At 44.8% G+C, this 8,385-nt stretch overlaps 1 long non-coding RNA gene across 5 annotated transcripts; it reads right to left on the minus strand.

Annotated features, from left to right (window-relative positions):
* Positions 1 to 285: 285 nt before the first annotated feature.
* On the minus strand, positions 286 to 7,493 carry LOC119308477. 5 transcript variants are annotated; one of them, XR_005150146.1, is made up of 5 exons: positions 5,748 to 7,493; positions 4,380 to 5,098; positions 4,131 to 4,212; positions 3,367 to 3,621; positions 286 to 304 (listed from the first exon to the last, which is right to left on the minus strand). It is a non-coding gene; the product is annotated as an uncharacterized LOC119308477 (long non-coding RNA). The 5 variants fall into 5 exon arrangements; XR_005150144.1 differs by lacking the exon at positions 286 to 304 and adding an exon at positions 980 to 1,476; XR_005150145.1 differs by lacking the exon at positions 286 to 304 and adding an exon at positions 1,493 to 1,509.
* Between the last annotated feature and the right edge of the window lie 892 nt (positions 7,494 to 8,385).

Below are 8,385 nucleotides of genomic sequence, written 5' to 3' on the forward strand. Positions count from 1 at the left end.
ATATTTCGGGTGCACCTTTCAACCAATGTTTAATTGTGTATGTTTTCCTCGAGCATACCTCATTATGTCATCTGATCTGGCAAATGTTATCTCCTTATTCACATAGTTGTGGAAATCCATCCTTTTGGAAATCTTGAGGACTTGTCGCTGAGTCCATCAGCCACCTCCTCGTCCTCTCCTTGTTTAAATGATGAACTCTTGTTTTGGAACTTGCTTCCATAGTTCATTTCCCGAGAATCTTTGATGTCATCTCGTCAATTTGTATCGCACCTTTTCTACTCAAGCATCGTGAGTATGAGGTGTCCTGACACCATTCAGATTTGAAGCTTGTCAGATATGATGGTTGGAACATATTTCCAAGAGTTATAACATTGGTCTTTAAACCGATAAGGTGTCATGCCTAGCACACCTGGCAGGAGGACCTAATGTTATAGTTTTACTTTTTAGCAAGGTTATCTATTCTTCCATGAGAAATGGTAAGACTTATTCTACCAGTTGATCCTGATGGACCCTTTTTGTTTCCCAAGTCTAATTTTCACCTGTTGACCATGTCAACGCTATCTCGAAGCACGTCTATGGTACTCCGTTCTTCAACAAGAGCATTTGAAGCCCAATGCTAATTGTTTCTTGCTCAACTATCCAAACACCGTTGTATGGATAATATCATGAAATTTTTCTCCCCTTACCTAAAGGGTTTTCTACATTATATCTTGTCATGGATATCATTCTCTGCTTATCATTTGGGGAGGATATACCCCTGAAATATCTGATAATCATATTTTCCTTTCCATTATTTGGTTTAACCTTTCTGGTGATCATTTTGGTCTAAGCAGTATTAATTCCCTGCTTATGTAGACCCCTTGTGTACAATTTTGTCAGTAAGACCGTGTTACTTTTGTTGATGACATTCCGGTAACCACCGATGGACGAGAACTTTGCCTATTGGCCCGCCTTGTTTTCAACGAGCAGGAAAGTGGTTCTCTTCGTCCCTCGCCCTTGGTACCGATGTTGTTGCCGACATAACTAATAGGCTATCCCCTGACATGCCTCGCTTACATGATCGTGCACTCACCGCCCTTCCTACTTTAACCCACATGGTGGGCCCATAACCCACAGTTCCACAGGATCGAAACCTGACTCTCCTGTACACCCCCGGTTTTCCAAAGTTATTCCTCGCGCTTGACTTCTTATGTGACTCACGGGCCACCTGCCAAGTGATCTATTCGGGTATCAGACGCAATACTTATTCTCGTTGCCCTGAAACGCTTTCACCTTCTGATTAGGCATCGAAAGAATGCCTATCCGTTTGAAACTTCTCATGGTACCTTCTTACTTTGCTCTCGATATCTTCTTAACTTTCAATTCGAGAGGTACTTATGCTTCTTCCCCAGAGATTAACCGTTTAGTGCTCGATCTTGTTAGAATCCGTCCTTATAGAGTTTCTCTTCTTACCCTTTCGTAAGTACGGTGGAGATCCTGAAGGAAGGACGACAACTTCATCAAGATGACCTAAGGTAGAGAAATGAAGGCATCAACAAAAGGAATCAACATCTTCGAAAGGGCAGCCAAGACCGAGAAGACTCGTTAGAATTTCGCAACCAAACCCTTCCCCCTTAGTCCCCTCCTTAAATCTCGGGACGAGATTTCTTGTAGTGGAGGAGAATTGTGACGCCCGGATAATTAAGCTATAGTAAACCTCTGTTAATGAGGCCACGTCACTACGGTTACTGTTCCTAATCTCGCGTTAATTCAAAACGATTCAAATTCAAATTTGGATTAAAGTCAAACAATAAAAGTTTTCAAAAAATTAAAACTAAAATGTTCGGGTTGTTTTAAATAAATCGTAAGAAATTATGGTGGAGAAACCAAGCTTTTATAAAATGCTTAAATGAACTATAAGGATTTAAATAGTAGCAAAAACAATTAATTAAATGCCTTTTACAATTAATAAATTACTAAACTATTTTATTTTGTCACCAAACTCTTTGTGGCATTGGGGTATTTTGTAACACTAATTTAGGTACTACTTGTATATTTTTATAAAACTAAAATTAAAAGAAACTACAAATAAAAAAAGAAAAAAATATATAAAAACAGAAAACAAAACTAACAAAGAACAAAAAATAGAAATAGAAGAACCCCCCCCCCCTCCCCCCCCTCACCGGGCTTTGGCCCAGCAGGCCCGACCGGCCACCCAGCCCACCGCGGTCACCCTCAACCTCCTGTTCCCCCTCGCTCGCTGTCCTCTACGCACACGTGCCCGAGGCCGGTCGCCGTCTCCACCACACCCACTCGCCTCCTCGGGTCGCTACAGTACCGCCGAGGCGGATAAGGCCGTCCCCGCGCCCCCCTCGACGAACCCTATCCATTCCCCTCCTCCTCGCTCGCTCTCTTCCCTCCTCTGTCGCCCGAACGCCATCGTTGTGCCGTCACCGTGCTCAAGCCTCCCCGGCGATCGGGAGGAAGTCGAGAAGCACCGTCGTCCTCTTCTGCACCGTATGCAAGCGCTAGGTCGAGCCGGAGCGCCTCGAGACGTCGCCATCGGCCTTCTTCCCCAACCACAGCCGCCGTCGTCGTCGTCGATCTACGCCACCGGGACCTCCCCGGCCTCCCCGACCACGCCATCGCGCTCACAGTGGGCCCTCCCCGAATCCCCCTATTTTTCTGCCTCGATTCGTCATTGTAGCCACCGCCTTGAGCTCGTCATCGCCACCCCGAAGCTCTGCGTACGCACGCGTGTGTGCGTACTGCTACTGCCGCTGCTGTTGCCGGCTTGCTACTGCTGCTCTTTGTGCCGTCGTTGCCCTTGCTAGCCGCTGCATGCTCGGCCGCGCCCACTGCTAGCCCGCGCCGGCCACCACTTGCCTCGCCGCGCACCCTGCCTGCTGTCGCCGCTTCGCCCGCACCCAACCGCCTCTGCCTCGCCGCGCCGGCACCCCGCGCCGCTGCACGCACGCGCATGGCCTGCGCCGCCTCCGTCCAAGCGAGGCCGCGCCCTCCTGGCCCCTCCCACACCAAGCGCCTGGCCATGGCCGCCTCACGCGAGCGTGCGTGCCCAGCTACGGTGGCTGGCTATGCCTTGGCCGGCGCTGTGTATCTGTGTGTGTGCGCTAGATTAGATGTAACTAGAGGCTGGGGCGCCACCTGGTGGCGCCACCTGAGGCAGATCTGTGCGCATTTATCTTGTCTCGGCACATTAGGTTGCCATGTTTCGTCCTTAGTCTCACTCATGTACATCAATATGAGCATATGCTATAACATTATGATCTAATAGTAGAACATCGATTAAACATACGATACTATATTGTTAGAGTTCAGAACTATCATAGGCATTGGTGCATCTAACAAGGATATGTACAGACTCACCCTGGAGCATGGATGGGTACAATGCATTGTAGTTAATCCAACATCGAATACAAGCTAACATGAAGTGCTTTCAGTTTGGCTGAAAAAAGGGACCTCATGAGTCCATGACTTGGCTTTGTCAGAAGCCTGTTGTGCGCAGTTGCAAGAAACGGCCAGCAGCAGTGCAATCCGGATACTCACGAGTCACGCCTGCAATGATTTTGTAGCATTGCCACTAGACATCTTACGCTTATATTCACATAAATCCAAGTGAAGCTGCATCAAGAAATAAATTTTAGATATGAGAAGCAACAGCAGTAGCTTAAGAAAAGAAACTACATGTTACATATAGTAATATTTCCCTACAGCCTAATGGTACGAACAAATCAAAGTCATTGGATTTGGTAGTGTAGCTAAAAGACAGAAAATGCAAATTGATTATGATGTCACTGCTAAAGAAGCATAAGTAGCATCTATGTCTAGTGAAAAAACAGAACAGAAGGAATTATCTTCATGTTAATCAATCTATACCTAGCATAATGATTTTGTAATATGCTAGTACAGTAGTATAATAAATGACCTTGTATGGCTACCGCACGAAGTATGGTGTAAAAAGACAGAAAACTGAGTGAAATAAGTCATGACGACATAGTATAAGAAATCAATAAAAAATGATCATACATCATGTACACCAAACCGGGTTGATCTCCCTTCTTAGACATGATAATTACTTTCAAATTAAAGAGCAATGCTTGCCTATAATTGTAGTTGGAAAGCAACCTCACTTCTAAGAAATCTGAAGGTTTTAATTTCCAAACAATCCACTCCTTGAATGTTCTCTCTTGATTCTTGAAAGAAACCTTTGAGCTGGACAAGAATATTAGCAAAAGTAAGTAAACATGAATGAACAGATCAACTCAAGATGCAGATGGGTAAAGCAAGATCATTCAGTAAAACTGAAATATTTATCAATCAAATGTTAAAGCCATATGACACAACCAGCAAGGTAAGAAGTCGGGTCGTGAAGGAGCTACCCAGAGTTTAGGCCCGTCAATCTGGCCGTATGGACCCTAGATGTAGAGAGAAAGCATGCATGCTCTTCTTGCTCCCACAGCACCACAGCAGAGTAGGGGTTGGAGATCAACCAATAAACATGGAGAGATCCATTTATGCCAATCAAATAACAAAACACCACTGGAGCAGCACGTGCATACGTGGAGTATGAACATAAATAAACCTGTTAATGACAAAATTAAATGACTTAATATTCAAACATTGTGCCATCGATAGGTAGAGTACAGAAAGTGTATCTGTAACAGTAGATGTTCCCATTGACAAAATGAATCGTGTTCCTCCGTTTCTTCAATTTTCCTGCAATTTCACCTATTTTTCATGCCTCATTAATTATCGAGGAAATGATACTATGATGGACAGCCGAGCACTAAAGTTTAATGCCAACAGCCTTCCACAAAGCAGATAACACCAGTAGCCAGCTTTTCAAGATCAATTAGCATAGTTTGTCTGTCAGAAATAAATTGCATCACGAAAGCATACCAAGACTACCTGGCTGTCAGAAATAAATTGTAGCAATAACACCAGTAGCCAGTTTTTTAAGATCAATTAGCATAATTTGAAGAAAGCTTAGCATGAATATTTGTATTCATCACTCTGTTAGAGCAAACTTTGGTTGGTTGCGGCAACAGCAGGTTGATGAATTTCATGTACTATCAGTACTGTGCAGGTGCATCCAAATCTGTATGATAGCAGAAAAATAATATAAGCAAGAAAACAAAGTACTTCCATGTAAAGAACCATAAAGAAAGGTTTAAAATAGGAGTTTAAAGAGAATCTTTGATGAAAAACCTCACAAAAAGTGACCAGAACTAAATCTTAGAACAGAGACAGATCTTGTGTCAGCATAAAAATGAAATGGCTATTCTACTAATTGAACGACCAATTAGATAGAGCATTGGCATTTCAAAACCTAATGTGGATAATAGCTAGTCATCTGAATGGATTAGAAGACATGAGGGAAATTATATATGAAGTGAAGCAGTACATCTAATTATCAAGATTTTAATCCCCAAATAAATCATCTGAATGGATTAGAAGACATGAGGGAAATTATATATGAAGCGAAGCAGTACATCTAATTATCAAGATTTTAATCCCCAAATAAACCTTCTAAAAGAACATGAGAATATCTCGTGGTCGCCTTCAATTGACAATCTGAGAACAAGATTTGCAAGAACATTTAGTATGCATATATGTTTTTCTTTTATCAATTTCCTTGGGAGTTGGCTAAAGTAACTCTCGTTGTATATAAGTGAACATAATTATGTATAGTCTAATAAGTAACTAACAAGGTATGCAAGTGAAATGTCCAGGTTGTGCAAACTTACAGCCTGAGATGGTTTCTCACGTGTAGAAAATGCAACAAAAGCAGACCCCTTGCAAACACCAAATCATTTTGGCACCGCTAATTATTGTGTGCGTCGGGAGGGTTGAGGTGTGGCTGTTGCGACGAACGTGCACACGTCAATGCTTGGTGTCATCCAGGTCTGCGTGCGCCGTAGCAAACAGAAGAATCTTGCGCACCAGGACCCCCAATCCAGGAAACGGGAACAGAAAACTGAGATGCAGTTGAGTTTACCGACGAAGATAAAAGATTAGAAATATCATCAACAGAAGCTAAGCAAATAAGGGTTCATAAGGAAAGTAAACAAATAAAGTCAGTGTGGGTTACCTTTCAGTATCTGAATTAACAAACGCCACCCTTCCACCCAAGACAAGATCAATGATTAGCTACGTAGCTACTCAGCTAGTGTTGAGGTTCACAGTACATGGTAACAGATGACTAATCTTGATCCCCTTAGTCCGAACTATAACAATCTAATTAGAGTTGCCGTGGCAAAATAGAACCTTTCAGATGGTAACTGGGCAGTGGAATGAACAGGTAGAATTTTAATTCAGTAGCGCACTTGTCGTTTTACACAAATTCATGGACCATGATTCAGCTACCGAGTCAATTTCAAAACCCTATCTGTTTAATTCTCTCTGGTTTCTAGTGCGTGCGTGCGTGCGTGCGTGCTGCGTGCGTGCGTGATGTTGATGCCCAATTCATTCCATCCCCGAAACAAGCAAAATCATGAGTGCTGCAACCCACTTCTCAAACCAAACCCCCAAACAATGTACGAAGGAGAGAAGTCACATCTAAATCATCAGTTTAATTCACTGGAAGTGTGAAAAATTGAGAGTACTGTATAAACTACTTGGTTCGTCTTCCCATAATCAGTTCGTCCATTCACCCCAAAGGGAAATACCGCTATTTGCCTTGATTCTTGAACTGATGTGTAGCAACAGTGTTGTGAGTTTTGGGTGCCAAATCACCTAAAACCAAATAGATTTGAAGCAATGGAAACCTAAGAGTGCCACTGCCTACCGACCATCCCAGCACCAGCTTCTACTATTCTAGAACCGGGTTTAATTTTGAGCTCGAAAACCTTCCCCACCCAATTTCCACCGCCTCCGAGTTCAGAGTGGTGAGAAGGGCAGAAGGCACACACTACGGATGGCGCGGATTGGTAATCACGACGAAATGATAAAAATTGGGGCGATGGATAGGTGTGTTGGACCCGGGCAAGGTGACGACATCAGAGGAGGAGGACGAAGCCGGAGTCGTCGACCTCGAGCTCCTTCATGCCCAGCTCTAGGATCTAGTCCATCTACCTCCGGATCCAGGCAGGCACCGCCAGGCTCACGGGCTGTTTGATCCTAGCGTACGGGAAGGAAGGAGTTGCGCCCGAACCTGCGACCACCCAAGCCTCCTACGACGGACGCTGATCTGGTCGAGGACTCAGCTAGGAGGAGAAGACGCAGGAGAAGCACCTGAGACGGCAACACAGGGACCCAGGAGAGGAGGAGGTGAGTGGAGAGGGGATGCGCCGGATCCCCACCAGGCACAGCGACGGGCGCCATGCTCCTTCTCCAGAGGAGGAGGCGGCGCAGGGCAGAGGTGAACGGGGCAGAGAAAGCGCAGGAGAAGTGGCGGAGGTAGCGGCGCGTGGACGCGTAGCGGTTGTTGAGGAGAGCAATGCGACGACGAGGTTGCGTCTTGCGTGCGGGATTGGAGATTGCTTCGTGAGGAAGGGAAAGCAGATCAAGAGGCATGTGTTATCTGGCCGCTGCCCAATCAACCATCATTTTTTTTCTCCCAGCAATCTTTTTTTTTCAGCAATCTGTTTTGTCTTCCACCGATCCGACGTGGCACAGCCTAGGAAGCGCCCATGATGCACACGTTAATGTTTTGGATGGCCCATTGCCATGTGGCCCCTACTAATTAGGTTAGTTATAAATTAGTTACTTACATTTATTTAGCCACTGTCACTGACCACTGGGCCCCACCTACTAATTAAGCTAACAAAATAATAAAATCAATCTGATACTAACTAGTTCAATGATGGGTGGACCCTGGTCAGCCCTTTGACTAGTCAAAGTTGACTAGTCAACTACTGAGTCAGTAGTTGACCAGGCCCACCAGTCAGCCTCTGGCTGGGTACACTTCTGGGTATCCATAGAATTTTCCCTTTTAATCGAATTAATTTAAATTTTATAAATGTCTAAAGCTTTAGAAAATCATATAAAATAAACCGTAGCTCAGATGAAAAAACTTTGTACATGAAAGTTGCTCAGAACGACGAGACAAATCCGGTTACGCAGCCCGTTCGTCCGCCACACACCCCTAGCATACCGAACACGCAACTTTCCCCCTCCGGTTCACCGGTCCGAAAATGCGGAACACCGGGAATACTTTCCCGGATGTTTTCCCCCTTCGTCGGTATCACCTACTACCGCGATTGGGCACACCTAGCATCATTACTTGTCCTCTCATGCATCGATATGCATCTGTTTGCATGGTATTCATTGTTTCTTCCCCCTCTTCTCTCCGATAGACTACGAGACCGACGTTGCTGCTGCCCAGTTCGACTACGGAGTTGACGACCCCTCCTTCTTGCCAGAGCAACCAGGCAAGCCCCCCCC

This window comes from Triticum dicoccoides, chromosome 5B (genome assembly GCF_002162155.2).
Source record: "Triticum dicoccoides isolate Atlit2015 ecotype Zavitan chromosome 5B, WEW_v2.0, whole genome shotgun sequence".
Classification (NCBI taxonomy): Eukaryota; Viridiplantae; Streptophyta; class Magnoliopsida; order Poales; family Poaceae; genus Triticum; species Triticum dicoccoides.